Here is a 23,485-nt window from a genome sequence, read left to right as displayed (position 1 = left end):
TTAGCTGGCAGTAGTGGCGCTCGCTGTATTACAGTAGTTCGAGTAACGAAGATTTTTGTGAGGTAAGTGATTCATGAAAGTTATAGGTTATTGTTTGTCAGGGCCATTCCTTTGTAGGGATTTTTGAAAGTCAGATTGTGTTGCGCTAAAAATATTGTGTGTCAGTTTAGTGTTGATCAGGATAAGAAAAGAGAATAATGTCTGAGTACGTTCAGTTTTGCACAGCTGTTTGAAAATCAAATAACGTAGAGGTTTATCAGCACAGTAATTCAATAATTTTTCTAAGGGGACGTTTCAACACTCAACTACAAACGAAGAACCTCTAACTGGAAAGCGTTGATAGAGGTACCAACACAACTTGTTACCACAAAAGACACTATTTTGGTATCCACGTCACAATTAAAAGTCGCTGGAGTGGGTGTAGCCTGAGAAATCATGCGAGAGCGCCCACACTAGAGTGAGTGATAAAACCCAGCTGCACGGATAAAACGTAAAACTGAGTCAGCTATAGAGGCATCGTCACCTAGAATTTAAGAAAGTGCAGCTGGTAAATTAATGGACTGCCGCAAGGGGGCTAAAAGGGGGCAGTCCATCAGAAGATGGGCCACTGTCAGCCCTGCATGACAGCAACACTAGGGCGGGTGCTGACGGCGAAGGAGATAGCTGTGGGTCAACCGCGTATGTCCAATTCGGAGACGGCAGAGAACAACTGAGTCCCTACCGGTGCTCCTCAAGGATAAGTTCCATACAATTACACAGTTGACTATGAGAATACACTCTAAGAGAAAAAAAAATTAAAAAAAACGACTCAACAATAAGGAATAATCCGAACAGGACGGATATCGGTAGATGTGATGTGCATGTGTAGACAAACAATATGTGCATGTATAGACAAACAACAGAAAAACTGAATGCCTCATTAGAGAGGAAGAACTTCACAAACTTAAAAAGTCAGTTACGTATTGGTCCCCTCTGGCCCTTATGGAAGTAGTTATTCGACCTGGCATTGATTGTTAGAGTTGTTGGATGTGCTTCTGAGGGATATCGTGCCAGATCCTGTCCCGACTGGACCGTTAGATCGTCAGAACCAGAGCTGGATTGCGGGCCTTGCCCATAACGCCTCGAATGTTCTCAGTTGAGAAGAGATCCGGCGACCTCCCTGGCCAAGGTAGGGTTCGGCAGGTACGAAGGCAACAGTAGAAACTCTCGCCGTGTGCATTCTGGCATTATTTTTATGAACTCGAATGGTTCAAATCTCTCTGAGCACTATGGGACTTAACATCTGAGGTCATCAGTCCGTTAGACGTAGAAATACTTAACCCTAACTAACTTATGGACATCACACACATCCATGCCCGAAGTAGCATTCGAGCCTGCGTCCGTAGCAGCAGCGCGGTTCCGGATTAAGCGCCTAGAACCGCTCGCCCACAACGGCCGGCTTTTCTGAACTGTAGGCCCTGGTTGGCATGCCATGATGAAACAAAATGTGATGTAGAATATCGTCGAAGCACCGCTGTGCTTCGGGTGCCGCTCATGAGAACCAAAGGGGTTGGTTGGTTGTTTTTGGGGAAGGAGACCAGACAGCGAGGTCATCAATCTCATCGGATTAGGGAAGGACGCGGAAGGAAGTCGGCCGTGCCCTTTGAAAGCAACCATCCCGGTATTTGCCTGGAGCGATTTAGGGAAATCACGGAAAACCTAAATCAGGATGGCCGGACGCGGGATTGAACCGTCGTCCTCCCGAATGCGAGTCCAGTGAGAACCAAAGGGGTTCTGATATGAGTGTCAGTTAGCGCATCGCTAGTTCCTGCTACTAATAAGGCGAGTACACCGTTCGCTTGTTACATATTTTTGCGAGCTTTAAACAGGAGCTACTTATTTTCAGTTAACTGGGTAGTTACTAGTTTATCTTTGTAATTTCTTGCGTGTTTGTGTGCTTACTAGTCACAACCTTTTGTTTGAATAACAGTGTACTGTACAGTATCGCTGTTGCTATTGACCCTCGTATCGTACAGGCTTTTGTTTGTTTGGTTAGAACAGCTCATTGTCGGTTAGACTGCCAGTGAGAGGGCACTTCGATTTCCCACTGCTAATAAGGCGAGTACATCGTTCCTTTGTTGCATGTTTTTATGAGCTTCAAACAGCAGCGACTGCAGTAATGGATACGAACTGTAATTGTTGTGTACAGATGCGAGGTGAGCAGGCGACCCTTCGCTCACTGCTCCAGTGTGCTTTGGCTTCCGTCACACAGCTTGAGGCTGCTGCAAAGGGGCATCACTGTGGGGGCTCAAACGCGGGGACGCGAGGGACGTCGAGCACGTCCCACGTGTCCTCCGATCGGTCCAGTGCTGTGACAGCCCCGGGTACTGCCTGCACTGAGGTTGACCCCTCACCCTTGGTCGAGTGGGAGATCATTCCAAAGTCTGGCAGGCAGTGAAAAACTTTCCGAAGGGCCGATCGTAGGGCCTCCCCCGTTCGTTTGACAAACAGGTTTCGCGCGTTATTTGTAGCTGACAATGTCCCTGAGCCGGATGCAGCCATCCTGTTCCAGAGGAAGCTTCTCGGCCCGCAATGTCTGGGGATTCACAGAAGGTGGGTTTTCTGGTAGTTTGGAGCTCCAACGGTAGCCGCGTAATGGGGCCCCTTAGGAACATGGCTGCCAAGGAGGGGAAGAAAGCCAGTGTGCACTCCGTGTGCATTCCGGGGGGAGTCATTCCGGATGTGGAAAGGGTGCTACCGGATGCTATGAAGAGTACAGAGTGCAGCCAACTGTAGGTGGTGGCTCATGTCGGTACCACTGACGTGTGTCGCTTTGGATCGAAGCAGATCCTGTCTGGTTTCGGGCGGCTAGCGGAAATGGTAAAGAATGCCAGTCTTGCTTCCGAGATTAAGGTGGAGCTCATTGTCTGCAACATCGTCGATAGAACCGACTGTGGTTCTTTGGTGCAGAGCCAACTGGAGGGTCTGAATCAGAGGCTCAGGCGGTTCAGTGACCGTGTAGGCTGCAGCTGCCTTGAGTTGCGCCATCTGGTGGCGGGTCTCCGCGTTCCGCTTGATAGGTCAGAAGTCCACTACACACAGGAGGCGGCTACACGGGTAGCGGGGGCTGTGTGGAAGGTTCAAATGGCTCTGAGCACTATGGGACTTAACATGTGGTCATCAGTCCCCTAGAACTTAGAACTACTTAAACCTAACTAACCTAAGGACATCACACACATCCATGCCCGAGGCAGGATTCGAACCTGCGACCGTAGCAGTCCCGCGGTTCCGGACTGAGCGCCTAGAACCGCTAGACCACCGAGGCCGGCTGTGTGGAAGGGACTGGGAGGTTTTTTAGGTTAGAGTGTCTCAGGGAACCACAGAAGGGGCGTGCGTCAGAAAGTGGGTAGGTAAAACACAGTAAGGTAGTTGTAGAAACGATTGGTATTGTAGTTGTAAATTGTCGTAGCTGTGTTGGGAAAGAACCAGAGCTCCTAGCTCTAATACAAAGGACTGAAGCTCAAATAGTTGTAGGTACAGAGAGCTGACTAAAGCCGGAAATAAGTTCAGCCGAAATTTTTTCAAACGATCTGACAGTGTTCAGAAAGGATAGATTAAATACAGTTGGTGGTGGAGTATTTATTGCTGTCAGAGACAGTTTGCCTTGTAGCGATATTGAAGTAGATAGTTTGTGTGAAATAGTGTGGGTAGAGGTTATACCTGACATTCGGAATAGTCGGTGGTGACTTGAATCTACCCTCGATATGCTGGGAAAATTGTACGTTTAAAGCCGGCGGTAGGCATAAAACGTCATCCGAAACTGTACTGAATGCTTTCTCAGAAAATTATTTTGGGCAATTGGCTCATGAGCCCACTCGAAGCGTAAATGTTTGCGAAAGCATATTTGACCTTTTAGCAACAAATAATCCTGGACAAATAGTGAGTATTGTGACGAATACAGGGATTAGCGACCACAAGGCAATTGCTGCTAGGCTGAATACCGTAACATATACAACCATAAAAAAGAAACGCAAGTATATAAATTTAAAAAAAACTGATAAAATGCTCTTAACGCCTTTTTAAGAGATTGTCTTCACTCCTTCCGATCTGATCATCTAAGTGTAGAAAAGTTGTGGAATGTTTTCAGAGAGATAGTATCGACAGTACTTGAGATATATATATACCACATAAGTTAATAAGTGATGGTACTGATCCCCATGGTACACAAAACAGGTCAGATCGTTGTTGCAGAAGCAATGAAAAAAAGCATGCCAAATTTAAAAGAACGCAAAATCCCCAAGATTGATAAAATTTTACAGAAGTTCGAAATATGTCGCGTACTTTAATGCGAGATGCTTTTAAAAATTTCCACAACGAAATTCTGCATCGACATCTGGCAGAAAACCCAAAGAGATTCTGGTCATACATAAAGCACACCAGTGGCAAGACGCAATCAATACCTTCACTGCGCTGTAACAACGGTGAAGTCACTGTTGACAGTGCCACCAAAGCAGAGTTATTAAACACGGTTTTCCGAACCTCCTTAACCAAAGAAGACGAACTAAATATTCCTGAGTTCCAATAAAGAACAACTGCCATGAAGAGAAACATAGAAGTAGATACACTCGGTATAGCAAAGCAGCTTACATCATTTAATAAAGGCAAGGCCTCCAGTCCAGACTGGATACCAGTCAGGTTCCTTTCAGATAAGCTGATACAATAACTCCATATTTAGCATTTACGTACAACCGCTTGCTCATCGAAAGATCCGTATCTAAAGACTCAAAAATTGCTCAAGTCACACCAACACCCAAAAAGGGAAATAGGAGTAATCCGCTGAATTACAGGCCCATATCACTAACGTCGATTTACAGTAGGGTTTTGGAACATATACGGTGTTAGAACATTATGAATTACCACACAAAAAAACGATTTATTGATTCATAGTCACCACAAAGTTAAGAAAATATCATTCTTGTGAAACACAACTAGCTCTTTATACTCATGAAGTAATAAGTGCTATCGATAGGGGATGTCAAGTTGATTCCATATTTTCAGATCACTTTCGACACCGTTCCTCACAAGCATCTTCCAACCAAACTGCGTGCCTATGGAATATCGCCTCAGTTGTGCGACAGGATTTGTGATTTCCTGTCAGAAAAGTCACAGTTCGTAGTAATACACGGAAAGTCATCGAGTAAAACAGAAGAAATATCAAGCGTTCCTCAAGGAAGTGCTACAGGCCCTCTATTGTTCCTGATCTACATCAACGACATAGGACACAAGCTGTGTGGACCTCTTAGATTGTTTGCAGATGATGCTGTCATTTACCGTCTTGTAAAGTCACCAGATGACCAAACTGAATTGCAAAATGATTTAGATAAGATATCTGTATGTTGCGAAAAGTGGCAATAGACCCTGAATAAAGAAAAGTGTAAAGTTATTCACATGAGTACTAAAAGGAATCCACTAAATTTCGATTACACGATAAGTCACACAAATCTGAAAGCTATAAATTCAACTAAATACTTAGGGATTACAATTACAAATAACCTAAATTGGAACGATCACATAGGTAATATTGTGGGTAGAGCAAACCAAAGACTGCGAAACATTGGCAGAACACCTAGAAGGTGCAACTAAAGAGACTGCTCACACCACGCTTGTCCGCCCTATTCTGGAGTATTGCCGTGCGGTGTGGGATCCGCATCAGGTGGGACTGACGAATGAGATCGAAAAAGTTCAAAGAAGGGCAGCTCGTTTTGTATTATCGCGAAATAGGGGAGATAGTACAGACATGATACGGGGATTGGAGTGGCAATCATTAAAACAAAGGCATTTTTCGTTGTGACGGAATCTTCTCATGAAATTACAATCACTAGTTTTCTCCTCGAATTGCGAAAACATTCTTTTGGCACACACCTACATAGGGAGAAATGACCATCACGATAAAATAAGAGAAATCAGAGCTCGCACAGAAAAATTTAAGTGCTTGTTTTTCCCGCGTGCCGTTCGAAACTGGAACAGAGGAGAAACAGCTTGAGGGTGGTTCATTGAACCCTCTGCCAGGCACTTTATTGTGAATAGCAGAGCAATGAGGTAGATGTATGAAAAGAAATGGCGTCCCAGACCATCACTCCTGCTTGTCAGGCCGTATAGTGGGTGATGAACAGATTGGTATCCCATCGCTGTCCGAGGCGTCTCCAGACACGTCCTCGGCCTGGAATCTCATAGACTGGAGTAGAATTATTTTCATTTGGGACTACCGCTTCAAGTTTTGCCCCGATGACCATTGAAGACGTGTCTGGGGCTGGGATATCAATCCGAATGTCAGAAGGCATGCAGTCTGACAACCAGGGGTGATGGTCTGTGGTGCCACTTCTTTTCATACGCGGCACACTTAAAGTACCGCAATATGTCCAAAATATTGTACACCCAGTTTTGTTCCCTTCATGGCAAGTCATCGAATGTGTCTCCGCAGCAGAAGGTGTCTCGATGTTGATCTAGCAACGTGTTCGGTAACGATTGCAGTCATCATCCAAATTCGGCCCTAGTTCAGTACAAATGTGTCGCCTGGTCAGATGAATTTTAGTCACTAAAATTCTTTTGGGTATGTGACACACTGAGGAAGATCATTTACAACGTAGGCCGAGACGTCTGAGAATCATTTTACTGATTGTGCGAACGGCCGCGAAAGCCTACGCTTACGATTAAGTTTCTTGTCATACCAATTCGATGGATTTGTCCAGATACAGCGCCATCCACACAAACGGCTGGTCTAAGGATGTGCCACGCCACAGATGCTGGTCTTGGATCGGTCTTATGCTATGCGGGACGTTCACCTTGGCTTCTATAGGATCTGCGATGGTAAGCGGAGACTTTATGTCAGCTGTGGACGATATGAATATTTTTGCAGGCCGTCTTTATTCTTGATGTATTTCCCGATGACGATACAAGCTTCCGTAAGAACAATTGTCCGCTTCACCAAGCCAGAATCGTGCTACAGTGGTTTCGAGTAGCATGACAGTCAGCACACATTGATGTCTTAGTTTTGAGTAGGCACGAAATTCGCATGATCTGAACCCGATGTAACACATGTAGAAAGCTACAGTGCGCTAGCCCCACGTCCACAAACCAGCGGCCAGTAATTTACGGAAACTGGGTGACCTGTGCGTAGACATCGGGCGCAACAAACCTGCTGAAACCTATGAAGGACTTGTCGAATCCAAGTAACGCAGAATCTCTGCCCTAAGGCTTTCCAATTGCGGACAAATTCGACGTTAAGCAGATGGTCATAATGTTTTGGTTGATTAGTGCTAGATCCCAGTTGTAGAAGATAATTATTTTTCTTGTCGTTCAGTCAGATGTCCAAATGATGAAAGATGCCTACGGATATTCCCATTACTTAAATTCTAGTCACAAGTTACTCAAATTTATGCAGACAGCACGGTAATTCAGTCTCCCGAACACAAGACGAATACTATCAGAGCAACATTTAGGTTTTCTGTTAACTTAGTATAGAAGGACATTGAAATGAATGACGGCATGTCGATTAATATTTAACTACAGCAACCGAGGGTTTAAATCGGTTTGGTGTATACTCGAGCTACTCAAGCTGCCGGATAATGGCAGGTCTAAACACTCATCGGGGATGTTACATAGCGGTCTATCAGTATCGCTTCGACTTACAAATTTGACTGGATCATTCATTTTAACAAATGCTACTTCAAATACACGAATGGACGGATACCTCTGAAAGAAGCAAGGGATCAAACAACACGCACGATAACATATCGCCATTTTGAAGCACAAGGGGCGTTCAATAAGTAATGCAGCACTTTTTTTCTGAAAGCAGGTTGGTTTACTTCAGGCTTCTCATACACCATATTGTTCAAAAAAATGGTTCAAATGGCTCTGAGAACTATGGGACTTAACATCTATGGTCATCAGTCCCCTAGAACTTAGAACTACTTAAACCTAACTAACCTAAGGACAGCACACAACACCCAGTCATCACGAGGCAGAGAAAATCCCTGACCCCGCCGGGAATCGAACCAGGGAACTAGGGCGTGGGAAGCGAGAAAGGTACCGTACGACCACGAGCTGCGGACACCATATTGTTCCCCACTCTTCTGGCTACAGAACCCTTTTTTTTCAATATTATCTCCGTTCATTGCCACGGCCTTACGCCACCTTACTGGGACGGCCTGTACGCCCGCATGGTACCACTCTACTGGTCGACTTTGGAGCGTCTGTGCGGCTGGTCCCGGCGGGGGTTCGAGTCCTCTCTCGGGCATGGGTGTGTGTGTTTGTCCTTAATTTAGGTTAAGTAGTGTGTAAGCTTAGGGACCGATGACATTAGCAGTTAAGTCCCACAATATTTCACACACATTTGAACATTTTAGACTTTGGAGCCAACGTCTTGATTCATCAATGAGCTTCTTATCATCAAAGAACTGCTTCCCACGGATTGCATCCTTCATTGGGCCAAACGGATGGAAGTCTGAAGGTGCGAATTCCGGGCTGTTGGTCGTATGGGTAAGGACAAAATTAAAATGGCTGTAAGCAGTATGGGACTTAACATCTGAGGTCATCAGTCCCCTAGAACTTAGAACGACTTAAACCTAACTAACCTAAGGACATCACACACATCCATGCCCGAGGCCGTATTCGAACCTGCAGCCGGCCGCGGTGGTCTAGTGGTTCTAGGCGCGCAGTCCGGAACCGCGGGGCTGCTACGGTCGCAGGTTCGAATCCTGCCTCGGGCATGGATGTGTGTGATGTCCTTAGGTTAGTTAGGTTTAAGTAGTTCTAAGTTCTAGGGGACTGATGACCACAGCAGTTAAGTCCCGTAGTGCTCCGAGTCGAACCTGCGACCGTAGCAGCAGCGCGGTTCCGGACTGAAGCGCCTAGAACCGCTCGGTCGCACCGGCCGGCTGAGTAAGGACAGTTCAATGAGATTTAGTGAGCTCCTCTCGAGCGCCCACTCTTGTCAGACGTTCAGTTGAGCAGCGAGGTATTTGACTGTCATCTGTTGATCACCTTAAATGAGAATGCGCGCACTTTCCATCACTGCAGGTCTCTCAGCTGTGTGCGGCCGGCTGGCGAGCGGGAGATCGGACGGGTTTGCGCAACCTTGCTGCGATGATAACAGACGCCTTGCTCAAAGACTCACCGTGCTTTTGATGACTTCCAAGCCTCCGTAGACATTCTTCGAAAACATATGAATATTTGCGATTCTCTGATTTTCCGGCAAAGGAAACTCAGTAACGGCTTTCTGCCTGGAACACACCTCCGTTACAGACGCAATTTCGAAGCCACCACCTATCCGATCTTCATGAAACTATAGGGGCTTAAGTATTAATATTTCACGATGACCCACAAAAAACTTGATTTTTTTCCAACTGAAACTGACCGAGAAAGAAAACATGACTTGCATTACTTATTGAACGCCCCTCCTGCCTCTGTAGAAACAGCCGGTATTAAATACCTCATCGTAGGGAGGAAACGCCGTTTTATGCGGTGTCTTTCTGCCTCGTCGAAATGAAACTCCCGGCATTTAAGAAACAGTTAAAATCCATCCACGCTTCGACTCCTTCCTGCAAATGCCAAGGTCGCTGGTACTTACAGACAGCTGGCCGCTATTCAGCCTTGACTCGGAAACTGCAAACTTGAACTTTGATTGAAATGTTTCCAGGTTAAATCTAATAAGCGGTTTTCAAGTCTCCTGTGGATAACCGCTGCAGTGAGCACTGTGGTTTCGTACACTTACATAGAAAAAAGAGAACGAAAAATTTATGTAATGCTGCTAATTTTAAATTATTGATAACATTTTAACACTATATGGCCAGATGAAACCCTTGCCCATAACCCAGATATATCCGTTTGACGGGTTATGCCGTAAACCTGCAAATGCTTACACAAACGATACTACGCAGTAGTGAAACAGACAAAAATAAAACGATATCCTGATTCAAGCAACAGCAACCAGTGTGGTGGATTGCTGTCATTCACAAGAAATTGTATGACGTTGTAACGCTTATCTTCTTTCTTTCTCTTTGTGATAAAACTATGGAGAAGGTAAATGTCCCACAATCGCCTCTGACAAGCGGATGCTCGGATCTTTTAAAGTTCCTATATTCGTCCTCCTAAAACTCAAACGTGAGTAAAATTTGTATTTGATATCTAAGTTAGTAAGAGTGCGCTTGCCAAAATCCGCAAGCAGTCACTACCTGCAATTACTCTTCTGCCACTTGTTAATCATACTGTCTACTTTCATGGTCAGACACTAAAGACAGTGATACGATGGTGACTAAGGCAGCAATCAGCACGAGAAGACAGAATGATCTCGGGAGTTCAACAAAGCTGAAAAATCCATTTTAAACAAAATATTTTTTGCGACTGACATAATAGTCTACCTCAGCGAACTACGGATGGTCCACAGTACGTTTGGTGGTTGGACTCCACACACTGAAGCAACTACAAGACGCTTATTGAGAGTTAATGAGTTGCCCAGAAGGCAACAGCCTCCAAACGACTTTATATGGACAACAAATTGCTGCATCTCCTGGAACTATACATATCCAAAAAAGTTTTGCATCACCTCGGTTCCGAGAGTTCCGGAACCTGTACAAAAACTGGAATAGAGATCAACATAAACATCATTTCCGTCCTTTTTATTGCTCATGAAAACTACACATTGCATGTTGTACCACTATACAGGGGGACCTTCAGAGGTGGTGGTCCAGACTGCTGTACACACCGGTACCTCTAATACCCAGTAGTACGTCCTCTTGCACTGATGCATGCCTGTATTCGTCGTGGCTATACTATCCACAAGTTCATCAAGGCACTGTTCGTCCACATTTTCCCACTCTTCAACGGAGATTCCTCGTAGTGAATGGTGGGTGACGTCGTCCATAAACAGCCCTTTTCAATCTATCCCAGGCATTTTAGATAGTGTTCATGTCTGCCACTCGAGCTGGCCACTCGAGTCGAGCGATGTCGTTATCCTGAAGGAAATCATTAACAAAATGTGCACGATGGGGGCGCGAATTGTCGTCCTTGAAGACGAATGCCTCGCCAATTTGCTGCCGATATGGTTGGACTGTCGGTCGGAGGATGGAATTCACTTATCTTACAGCCGTTAAGGCACCTTCCATGACCGCCAGCGACGTACATCGGCCCCACATATGCCACCCAAAACAGCAGACCACCTCCACCTTGCTGCACTCGCTGAACAGTGCGTCTAAGGCGTTCAGCCTGCCCAGGTTGTCTCCAAACACGTCTCCGACGATTGTCTGGTTATAGGCATAGGCGACACTCATCGGGGAAGAGAACATGGTACCAATCCTGAGCGGTCCATTCATCATGTTAGGCCCATGTGTACCGCGCTGCATGGTGTCGTGGTTGCGAAGATGGACCTCTCCATGGACGTCTGGAGTGAATTGCACTTCATGCAGCTTATTGAGCACAGTGAGTCGTAACACGACGTCCTGTGGCTGTACGAAAAGCATTACTCCACATGGTGGCGATACTGTTAGGATTCCTCCGAGCCATAATCCGTCGGTAGTGGTCATCTGCTACAGTAATAGCCCTTGGGCGGCCCAAGTGCGGCATGTCATCGACAGTTCCTGTCTCTATGTATCCCCTCCATGTCCGAAGAACATCGCTTTGTTTCACGCCGAGACGCCTGGACACTTCCCTTTGAGTCGTGCGTAGCTCATGTTAGTGCCATCTATTATTTAACATCTTGTTTTTACCGTACGGCAGCCTCATCACTTTAATTTCAATTACTGGTGTCACTGAATTGCTGTCTTGCCTGCCCATGAGTGGCAGCAGCAGCGTGTATCGATATTAGCCCTGCCGTGTTATCTTTGCTGGATGGCTATTACTTTCCAGTCGTCGTGTGTCGTGAAGTGAGATCGCACCTGGCAGTCGTTGAGTTGGAGAAGGACCAGCAGGCAGTCAGGACGCAGCACCAGTGCAGTCGGGCACAGCCAGTACCAGTGGGGACGACCGTTACTTGATCGTTCGGCCGGTCGTCTCATCGACGACGTATATTTGGGTCTGTTCCTTCACGTGTAGAGATGTCGGTTGTGCTCCCTCTGCATTGTTGGGCCTGAGCCAGTGTCTCTGGGACGTCGTCTGTCCGAAGGAAGTCAGTGAGTGGGAGACGCACCAGCAATGCAGTCGCGACGGAGCAGCTGTCGCGGACGGACCAACAGTCCAGTCGGTCGGTTGGCGTGGAGCAGCAAGCAAGCCTCCGTCGCGCGGAGTCGGGCTGGAGCCGCTGGCGGCGTACACGCGCGTTTGGAGTGTGAGGTGCTGCTTGTGAGTGCTATGAAGTTCGTCGCTCACCAATCTTGGACATAAAAGTTTAGTCCTTACTATCGAACCTCAACTGTTTACATTTCTTCGTTTGATCCTCGTTGTCGTTTTTGGGATATTCCCATGAGCAACAACGTGTTGGCTAAGATTCCAGCCATCTTCCTGTCGAATTGAACATAATTTATTCCCTGTTATTGAAGTTCACCAGCGGTATCTTCTGTCCTGTAGCCCTTGACGTTCCGGTTCCCTGCCCTGATCGTTGACGTAATTTTAGGCAGTGTATTTTCCTCGTCGTGTTGTTGCTGTTCAGCGTGGCGTGTAGTTCGACAGCTGAGGTGTTGTTGGTCGTTGTGGGCGCCAATATTCTCCGTGTCGTTGTATTGAAATCTTGTGGTCGTTTAGCTGGTTACGTGGAGAGGAAGTGAATTGGGTGATTGCTCGGTCGGCTGTCTGTCGGTCGGTTGGGTTGCCTCAAGATTAAGAAGTTGTTGGACAGGCTGCCTGTCTCACCTAAATGGGCGTTAGTATCACAATCCCAGGCCGACCCTTGGAAACTTCTGAGCGCTGTTCCGTGTCTGTTACATAGTAACTTCCCTGTAGTTTTAGTTATTTGGTTGATGTGTGGCATTCAGCTGAGTTTTTATGTATCCTGAATTAATGTTCCTCTCTTGCCTTTTAGGCATAAGATTGTTATTCCTTATGTGGGGCTCTTAGCCGAATTTTACATAAAATCTTTTAAGGCATTAAGCCGATAAATTATTGTGTTGATGTGTGGCCTTCAGCCGAGTATTAGTATCTCTCAAATTAATGTTCTTGTCTTGCCCTTAAGGCATAAGATTGTGATGCTTTTGTATGGTCTTCTGCCGAATTTTGCATTCAATGTTTTAAGATAAGGCCTTCTGCCTTTTGATTGAAACTCTTCTCATTGCTTAATATGCGACCTCCATCCAAGTTCCGCTAAAATTAAATTGCTAAGGCCTTCAGCCGATTAGACTGAAGATTTAGAAAATATTCTTGGGTGAAATCTCTAGAAGAACCTTGTATTTCAACTTTTGCTTAGGCCTTGTTTCTTTCATTTTAAGTGTGGCTTTCAGCGGATATAAAGTTAATCAAGGAGGTCGATTAAAGTTCTGAGTGTTTTGCGTTCTTGTTGTAATACTGAGTGTGAATAAATAAATTTGTATGTTGAATGCAACTGACATCAACCTATTTTGACCCCTTTCCACAACCTAACCCGCTCTGGCCTGCTAGCCCAGGCATTTCACCCTTGTTGAGCGCCCTTCCTGGCACAAAGTAACAATGCGGACGCGATCGATCCGCGGTATGAACCGTCTAGTCATGGTTGAACTACAGACAACACGAGCCGTGTACCTCCTTCCTGATGGAATGACTGGAACTGATCGGCTGTCGGACACTCTCCGTCTAGTAGGCGCTGCTCATGCATGGTTGTTTACGTCTTTGGGCGGGTTTAGAGCCTGTAATACAATATCGACAGTCAACATCTGTCTTCAGGAGTTCTAGAAACTGGGATGATGCAAAACTTTTTTATGTGTGTATTATCCTTTGGGAAGCAATGTACTTGTTGACGGAAAACTATCATTCAGAATTGATTTGTTTATTCTTACATTACAATTGTTCAAATTGTTCTGAGCACTATGGGACTTAACATCTATGGTCATCAGTCCCCTAGAACTTAGAACTACTTAAACCTAACTAACCTAAGGACATCACACAACACCCAGTCATCACGAGGCAGAGAAAACACATTACAATGCCTGACCAAAATATGAAGCACACAGAAGATATGGTCGGACGTCAGGTAACTTCGTACGCGTACACATTATCAGCGGGTATGTGAAAAAAATGGTTAAAATGCTCTAAGCAGTATGGGACTTAACATCTGAGGTCATAAGTCCCCTAGACTTAGAACTACTTAAACCTAACTAACCTGGGGACATCACACCCATCCATGCCCGAGGCAGGATTCGAACCTGCGACCGTAGCAGCAGCGCGGTTCCAAACTGAGGCGCCTAAAACAGCTCGGCCACTGCGGCCGGAGGGTACGTGAAAGATTAGTGTTCCAGTTACCTGTGACATGTAGAACGGTCGCAGACTGCTTTGGCGCATTTCGTGTTTAGTATTGTTACCGGGTCTGCTATAGTGTATAATGGACGTGAATAGCGTCGCTTGTTGAGTGATCACTGTGAAGGACATGGAGACGCCACGTATTCGAGTGAGACAGCATTATCAGCGCCTGATAGTATGAAAGGGGCATCATGGTGAGATTCATTTGTCTGGCTGGATGAATCGTGCTGTATCCAGATTTTGGAAGCATTCGAATGTGACAGTGGCCGAATGTGTGACTGCATGGAAACGTGTGGGGAGGCGTACTCGTTGTGAAGTGGTCGGTTGACCACGCCGACCACCACAAGAGAAGATCGCCGTATCTACATCTACATCTACACATACACTCCGCAAGCACTCGTATGATACGTGCTAGTCACTTCCTTTCCTGCACCAGTCTTATACAGAGCGAAGAAAATGCGACTGCTTATACTCCTCCGTTCGAGCCCTGATCTCTCTTTTTTGCTCGCGGGATCTTGCGCGAAATGTACGTTGGTGGCAGTAGAATCATTTTCAGTCATCTTCTAATGCCGGATCTCTATTTTTTCTCGATAGTGTTCCGTGAAAGAAAAGGAAGTAGTCTTCCCTACATGAATTCCCATTTGAGATGCCCCGCGGTGTAGCAGCGAGGTTATGGCGCCTTGACACGGTTCGCGTGGCTCCCCCCGTCGCAGGTTCGAATCCTCCCTTGGGCATGGATGTGTGTGTTGCTCCTAGAGTAAGTAAGTTTAAGTTAGATTACGTAGTGTGTAGGGACCGATGATTTCAGCAGTTTGGTCCCATAGGAACTTACCACAAAAATTTCTAAATTTCCCCATTTGAGCTTACGAAGCATCTCCTTAATACTCGCGTACTGAACAAACGCACTGGTAACAAATTTAGTAGCCTGTCTCTGAATTGCTTCGGTGTCTTCCTTTAATTGGACCTGGAGTGATTTTCTAACATGCGAGTAGTACGCAAGAATTGGTCGCATATTGTACTACACGCCGTTTCCTTTATGGATCAACCACAATTCCCTGAAATTCTCCCAGTAAACCAAAGTCTACCATTCGGCTTCCCTACTACAGTCTTTACATCCACGTTCCCTGCCATATCACTTTGCAACGCTACGCCAGAAATTTAATCGCTCTGACTGTGTCAAAAAGCAACTTTCTAATGATGTACTCGAATATAACTAGACTGTTTTTCAATCTTATTCACATTGACTTACTTTTTTTTTTTTTTGCACTTATAGCAAGCTGTCATTCATCACAAAAGACTTGAATTAACGAAGAATTAAACTTTTAAGCTTTGTCACATGGAAACAACTCCGAGTAAGAGTGCTACGAATTACTCTCGAGGGACCGCAGATAGCCAACCGCGCGACGCTTGTTTATAGCGAAGCACGGGACAGAATGCTCGCGGGCAGGCTTATGTTGTCCCGTTTGCCTGTTCGTTATATCATAGTTGTAAACCTCGAAGAGTGAGGGTGTCCAGAACTAACCTTATAGAAGTCAATCGGAAACAGTTGTTTTTCGCCATTAGGCTGCCGCGAAGCTCGAGGATACATGTAATGATTTTTCATCGTTAATCGCCCGAATAAAATATGTTTTGTGAAAGAATACAGTGATCTTCCGAAAGTAACATATGACTTGTACTGTATGTAGTCTGTAGTACTTGGCTTTTCTGTTTATGCCGTAGTACCTAGTTATTGTTTGTTGTGTCATATCTTTCAGTTGCATAATCTGAATAATGGGGTGTGTACACCCTTCGGCCAGCGCTGAAATATATAGGTGAGAGCCTGTCACAGCCGACGGCAATCGGGAAGCTCCCGACGCTGCGTTTTGGTTTGTAAAAGTGTTGCAAGACAGATGTATTATCAATGCACAACCGGAAGCAGGCAGTTCTCTTTCTTGGCGTTCCAGATTGACAGGAGCGGCTAACGTCGAGCGATTTTTGGAGCTGACGAACGAAATGACTTTTGTTGATACTGAAGAACTATACCATGAAGGCGAAGCAGAAGGTGATTCAGTAGAAGATATCACGACTAGTGAATTTCAAACTGCTCATAACACTTTGGAAATGTCTATATCGCAGGCAATCTGTGCTTCATCTGTTCCCGATGAATAGTACGAACCGGTTACTAAACGACTGAACTACGGCGCTATATCCCTCGAAGTAAAAGTAAAGGAGTTAGCGCTAGCCGGGAATCGTCCAAACCGGAACATACAAACCCTGCAAAAGAATGGAGCAACAACAGCCCTGAAAAGAAAGAAGGACCTAAAACTGTGGGAAAATGATATCGTTAAAGGAGGGACAAGATACGACAAATACCAGGCTATAAATAAGTGGACATACGACCGATTTGTCGAATCTCGTCGTCCTAACGAGACTGTAACAACGAGAATACTCCAGGAGGGGGCTGCAGGCGCAGCACTTCAATATACGACCAACAAGGATTACACGTTTGCTACATCATTATCTTGGGCAAGGAATTTAAATCGGAATATAAAATTCGTCAACCGCACGTCACATAATACGTCTCCCACAATGAGGTAGAAAATATAGGAGATATACAGAAAGTGGCGGCTCTTTTCAGCACGCAAACGCCGTCACTTATGACCGATTTTAATCGTGATTACGTGAACAACACCGATCAAACAGGATGCGAGTATCGGGTGAACATTCGCTGCACGTTATCGCATAATGGAGAATAACGAACCCTTACTGCAGTTGGTAGTAAAAAAAAAAAACTTACACATTCGTTCAAGGCGCACTATGCCATCACAGACTCTAGAACAGTGTTACCTTAGGTTTTCCTATGTTTACAAGAAACGTATGTTACATTTGATCCTCGGGTTATTGAGAGGTCAATTGCTTAACAGAATCGTTGAAAAATGTTTACATCACTTACTTCAAATCCGGGAAATTTACAAATGCGATTTACGAAACATTTCTTGATAATGTTTTAAAACCATACGCTGCTCATAACAAGTTTTTTCTACTATTGGATTCCTGAGGTGGAAAAACTAATACTCTAACGTATGACACTACGTCTATAGATGACGAGGGTCAACCGACTTGCACGGTAAAAGTAATACCGCCAAACTGGATACCTGTGTGGCAGTCGTACGATGTTTATTTCTATCACCAGGTTAAAAACTTTGTTTCGAAGCTTCAGAATTGCAGTGTGCTTCTGGAAACCCAGCGGGAATTGCACAACAGCACGGATGCAATAACTACTCACGACATCGTTCATGACCAGCTTTCACCACCAATTTTTCAGGCAATGATATCGTATGCGTTTTACACATCAAAATTAATTCCCAAGAAACACGTATTTTTAAATGTAATCCAAGTTTGTTTCACGCCGACTCTTCGGAAGGAACAGTGTAGCTGTCGAAAGATTGCATTCTTTAGATGCTCTTGGTGCCGCGAGCGTTTATGTGACAAGTGCCGTCCATCTAGTTGTTCGAAGAAAAGTGAGGACACGTAACAGTGTGCCTGGAAGAGCCATTGTAAAGTGACCAGGAGTAACATTTTAGTTGTTTACTATCCCATGAGGTTTGATAAATTTACTTGCCTATCTTTTTATCTTTCCTTATTGATTCACTTACCTTATTAACCCTCCTATTCCTATCAGTTGAGACATGGAAAAAATACAAACGAGAAACATAACATCCGCTGGGTTACCTCTAGATTCGAACCCGGGTTCTCTGCTTCCCCGCCAGTTCTCTTAGCCGTTGCGATACCGGCGCTGTCGGCCGAAGGCGTTTACCATGTGGGCACATCAGCGGCAATTTTAAAAGTTTCTTTCTTTGATTTCTGGGGAAGTATGCATTTGTGGACCCCATATCTGATGATGGAAAGTGCTCTGTTTACAATTATCTATCGATCCTGCCAATTTTGAGTCCATTGCTCGTCATAACATTTAGGGGTGTTGAGCCTAAATATCTTAAGAGTCCTTCATTTTAGGTTGTACACAAGCGACCTGCCAAATCTGAGCCGAACCGGTTGGTCGTGTCTGAGGCCTTCCCCTTGTAAGCCATTTTGCATCCTCCTGCAGTCACTCAATGCTGAAACCTGCCCGTCCGCCAAAACATCATCAGCAAACAGCGGCAGATTGCTGATCACCATGTCCGTCAGATTGCTTATGAGTACAAGGGCGGTCCTATCACATTGCCCTGGGGCACGCCGGCCGGGGTGGCCGAGCGGTTCTAGGCGCTAGTCTGGAACCGCGCGACCGCTACGGTCGCAGGTTCGAATCCTGCCTCCGGCATGGATGTGTGTGATGTCCTTAGGTTAGTTAGGTTTAAGTAGTTCTAAGTTCTAGGGGACTGATGACCTTAGAAGTTAAGTCCCATAGTGCTCAGAGCCATTTGAACCAACCCTGGGGCACTCCTTATAACAATATTTGTTTATTGGTCATTTAAATTTTTCATAATTTTTTTGCTTTAAAATTTGGTACCATTCTTTCTGTATATGTAAAGTAAAGTGTACTATACTGGAGGTTGAAGTTCTTTGTGTTGTATGTGAATAACGTAAGTAAAATACTATGTAAGTTGTTTATTACGTTAAATAACTTTCTGATGACAAAGAACATGATAAATACGTAACTATTGCTCTGCTGATTCGTAGCGACAGCTGCGCCGAGCACATCGTAACCCCTTCACATCTCTGCCTGTCATTCGAGTACAAGTAATGGACTCTGTGCAACATTCAGTATCCTCATGCACAACTAGTCGGACACTAGCAGCAGCCAGACTAAGGAAATACTGTCCCGTGCGTAGACTGCTGTTAACATCACAACGCAATCGGTTGCCTTTGGAGATGGACATTGGCCACGAAGCTTCCATTGCTGATGAATGGCACTGCTTTGTGTCCAGCGACGTACCACTGTTCTGCACTACCCTGGAGGTCGATCATCAGCGAGTATGCCGGCGACCTGGGGAGAGGCTCATTCTTCCCATGTTTTGGGGGAGACGCAGTTTTGTTACTCACGGCCTGGCTGGGTGGGAAGCCGCTAGGTATGACTTCACGGTCACGGGTGTTAGTGACTCTCCGCGACAAAATGTGTTGGTGCAGCTCGGACATCAACTCCGACCAGTTCCAGTATCTTCGGTGTCGAGACCAGTTACAACAGCTGTGGCCCAGCTTGCCTCAGGAGACACCGTTGCCATCGAAATCAGTGCATGCATGCAGATCAGATGGGTGCGACGACATACTGATAAATATCGAGATCGGTGGCAGGTGGATACCTCTACCCAAGATAGCTAAATTTCATACCCAGCAACATATGTAAGATACACCAAACGCAAAATCATAGTGACGCCTATTTTTTATTGCTAAATTTTTCGAATTTCTAGCTCTGCCTTACTTCCAAATAAATATTACAGTAACTATGACCATTAACAAAATGATGGGTACACCATCATGAACCTGACATATACCGCTACAAGTAAGCAAAAATGATTCCTTTACCGAATAGTTTCTGTAAAATCGTTTGAGAAAGACTGCAGAGCGTGCGCCTTTATTCTGCCATCGCCGATCTGACGAAAGGTGCCAAACACTTGTCGGCCTCCCCTTCTGAACAAACGGATGAACTTTCCAAGCACTTTGGACAACAACTGATCATTGCACATCGGCCACGATATCCTGCATGGGCTCTAGCACGGGCCGTCGTCTATTATCACGTATTGCAACAACAGATACAAGAGGCACCTTGTATTCGTTTCATTTTCCAGTTCACTGGTGGACATCAAAAACCAGTGAGCAGCCGTATCAACCAGAACCACCTCCTCGTTATGCACTACACCTTCCGCTCCAAATTCGAGGACTTTTTCTCACTATCAAAAGGAAGAGAGATGGTTAGTGTCGTAGGAACACCGCCATAGCACTCTGAAACATGGAAGGGCGTTACACGCGTGAACGATAATTTCTCAGGCAGATGAGTAACAGTGCACGTTGATACATATCGATGAAAGATTAGGCATAAGTGGAAAACTAATATGAGACCACGCCTGTTTCTACCAACAGGTCTCCGTTCAGGCAAATGGTGGGGGTATTCTCATGTGGGGGTACCTGCACGGAATTGTGTTCCTGAGTCACCTCTGCTTTTCTGTGCACTGTTCACGTACCTACTGTCGACAAGAGCATCTGTTCTTTCGCCTACGGCACGAAGAGGATGACTTACGGCGCCTACGAAACAACAAAGCACCCCAAACGCTCCTGAATGCTGTCAGAAAGTGTTGGCAACGCTCCACGGACGCAAGGGAGCTACTGTGCTCTCTCGCCGCCTTGCAGGTCAGTTGCCATCAATCAAGCAGACGACATCTGGGACACTATCGAGTACGATGTGAGTTGTCCTCAGTGGCTGAGCGCTAATCCATCAGGAAGGTTCCTCTGCTCATTCGTCGTCTCGTGGAGGCCATACCGGGACATAGTGCTGTTGTAAACAGTTTGTAGGTGTACGCTGCACGGTAATGCGACGACGGAAAGGGAAAGTGTTACATCATGAAGCACCAGCTTGACATGTCTCAAAATTTGCGGAGATGTACATTACATCACCAGCATCAGTATGAGGTGTGACCCCCGTGCATTCGTTGTGGTATGGCAGCAAACATTCTCCAGATGCTAAGCTGACGAATTTCTTGCCATGCCTGAAACATGTGCTGTGTCAGTTCATGAGATTTACCGGCTGAAGGCTGGTATGAATGTATACATCTTCCATCTCATTCCAGATATACTTTTTGAGTAACACACCAGAGGGCAGGACGGTCTTGTCAAGGATACGGACATTCCTTAAGATGTTTGTGATGTCGATTGCAGTGTGGGGTTTTGCATTATCCTATTGAAATATAGCAGTTCGTATCCTGGTCATGAAAGGTATAACAACAGGGATAATCATCCTTGACACATACTTTCGATAATTCAATCTCTCTTCAGCAATTACCGACTCAGTTCCGTCATTGTATCCATTGACTCCCCACATCATGATTCCAGGTTGGTTGGTTGTTTCGGGGAAGGAGACCAGACAGCGAGGTCATCGGTCTCATCGGATTAGGGAAGGACGGGGAAGGAAGGCGGCCGTGCCCTTTGAAAGGAACCATCCCGGCATTTGCCTGGAGCGATTTTAGGGAAATCACGGAAAACCTAAATCAGGATGGCCGGACGCGGGATTGAACCGTCGTCCTCCCGAATGCGAGTCCAGTGTCTAACCACTGCGCCACCTCGCTCGGTCATGATTCCAGGTATTTGAACGGTATAGGAGGCAAAAATTGCTGCCTCCTGTGGAATTTTACCAGGTCGTCTAGTAAATACCGTCTATTTCTCTGTATTTAATGTTCTATATTTAATGTAAAATACATGTCCAGTTTATACAACCGTAATGTACGCCACCTTTTCCCGGAACGCCATATCTTTGTAATACATCACTGTACTGCAGCATCTTTGACAGTCCTCTGTATTGTAACCATACTGTACCATATTTGTATTCGAATGTTATAAATAAGTCAAAACACTTGGTGCGCGTTGGTGCGTATCTGCGAAAACACGAACAACAATGTAAATATGATTCGCCAGAAAGAATCTGTAAAAACATTATATGCGAACATTTCACGTAAATTCTGTTTTGACACGTGTGTGTTGCGTAACCATCATTATAACACTTTCGTAACTGTGAATTATTGTTTATCCTAAGACAACTCAACTGTCAACCAACGCAACACATGTTTAGATGAAAACTTGGAAGCCTTATGAGGATGCTTTTTTTTTTTTTTTTGTAGTTTCAAATTGGTAACGGTACTTTTCCAGTAAATTACGCCAAAACTAATTTGTGCCTAGTTGCTGGTGCACACCATCAAAAATCTGCATCAGATAACAGCCACGGTCTACAATCAAGCTTTTATTTGACAAAATTGCATTAAGTCTACGGACAGTTCACTGAGTGTCCCAGTGGAATCTGGTTCCACACCATGGGAGTGTCTGTTGTCTTTAGTACGAGGATCCTATGTCTCATTGTCAAAGATTTGACAATTCCTGAAGTCTGGAAGATGGCAATAAGCTAGACGTGTAAGTCCTTCGAGGATGCTATGTGGGGATCTCCGCCTGAAAATTTCCAGTAACATTAGCCACAGCAATCATGGTGTACTCATACCATTCTTCACATGTGGAATAGGCCTTTTCCTATACTGAAAGCAACTTTGCATAGGGAAGATGTTTTAATCACGTTTGGAGATACCACAGTATCAATTTGGCAGCCTTTCAGTCAACGTATTCATGAGGCAGCGCTTCCCGTCAGTGTACACTATCGGATAAAATGCATCCAGACACCTATTAGTGGAAATAAATATGGGATGTGTCCACCCTCCTCCTTTATGAGCTGTGCTGGACCCAATTTCAATTAGATGTCTATAATGGAATGGCAGTCCAGTCTTCTTCAAGAGTCAAAATCAGAGAAAGTTATGATTTTCGACTATAGGGTCTAGAGTGAAGACGACGTTCTAACTCATCGCAAAGATTTTCCGTTGGATTCAGATCGGGAGTGTGGGCACACGAGTCCCTTTTGAGACTGTGACTGTCCAGAAACCATTGCTTAACATTGTCCATTGTCACGATGATACAATCAACGTCTCCGAACTCTTTCTATACAGTACGCAATAAACAATGATTTAAAATGTCTTCATATCATTCCGCATTTATTTTTTCTTAAGGGGCTCCGGAACGCCCTATACTTGCAATGTTAAAATAACGCTTATAAATTACATCTTTCCTCACAAAGTATTTGAGGTAGGAAGTTGAACTTTTTACACATTATTTATTGGAATATGGGCTACAACTTAACACAGGGATTTTACAAAATTTTAGTTCAGTTATTAAAGATGATTTTTTTTCAATTGTAATGAAAATTCACAACATTTTTTTGCAATTTTTTATTTATATATTCAAAAATATACAGTTTTTTTTGGAAAAAGGCTGTGTTAAATTATGCAGAAGGTACTGTGTAATATTTACTGAAAGTTTGAAACAAATATGTTTGGAAGATCCTTAGAAAACATGTAATTAGTATGAGAAA

The 23,485-nt window shown here is 44.9% G+C and overlaps 1 long non-coding RNA gene and 1 other non-coding gene across 2 annotated transcripts in view; one reads left to right on the top strand and one right to left on the bottom strand.

Moving 5' to 3' along the window:
• Window positions 1-23,485, bottom strand: part of LOC126179974 (uncharacterized) — a 584,069-nt gene that overhangs the window by 539,980 nt on the left and 20,604 nt on the right. The window lies entirely within an intron of this gene.
• Trnas-gga (transfer RNA serine (anticodon GGA)) lies at window positions 18,610-18,691 on the top strand. The gene is given in 2 exon segments: window positions 18,610-18,647; window positions 18,657-18,691. It is a non-coding gene; the product is annotated as a tRNA-Ser (tRNA).

Source organism: Schistocerca cancellata, chromosome 1 (genome assembly GCF_023864275.1).
Source record: "Schistocerca cancellata isolate TAMUIC-IGC-003103 chromosome 1, iqSchCanc2.1, whole genome shotgun sequence".
NCBI classification, from domain to species: Eukaryota; Metazoa; Arthropoda; class Insecta; order Orthoptera; family Acrididae; genus Schistocerca; species Schistocerca cancellata.
Note: the sequence above shows the minus strand (reverse complement) of the source record. Positions and strands in the feature narration are given on the sequence as shown.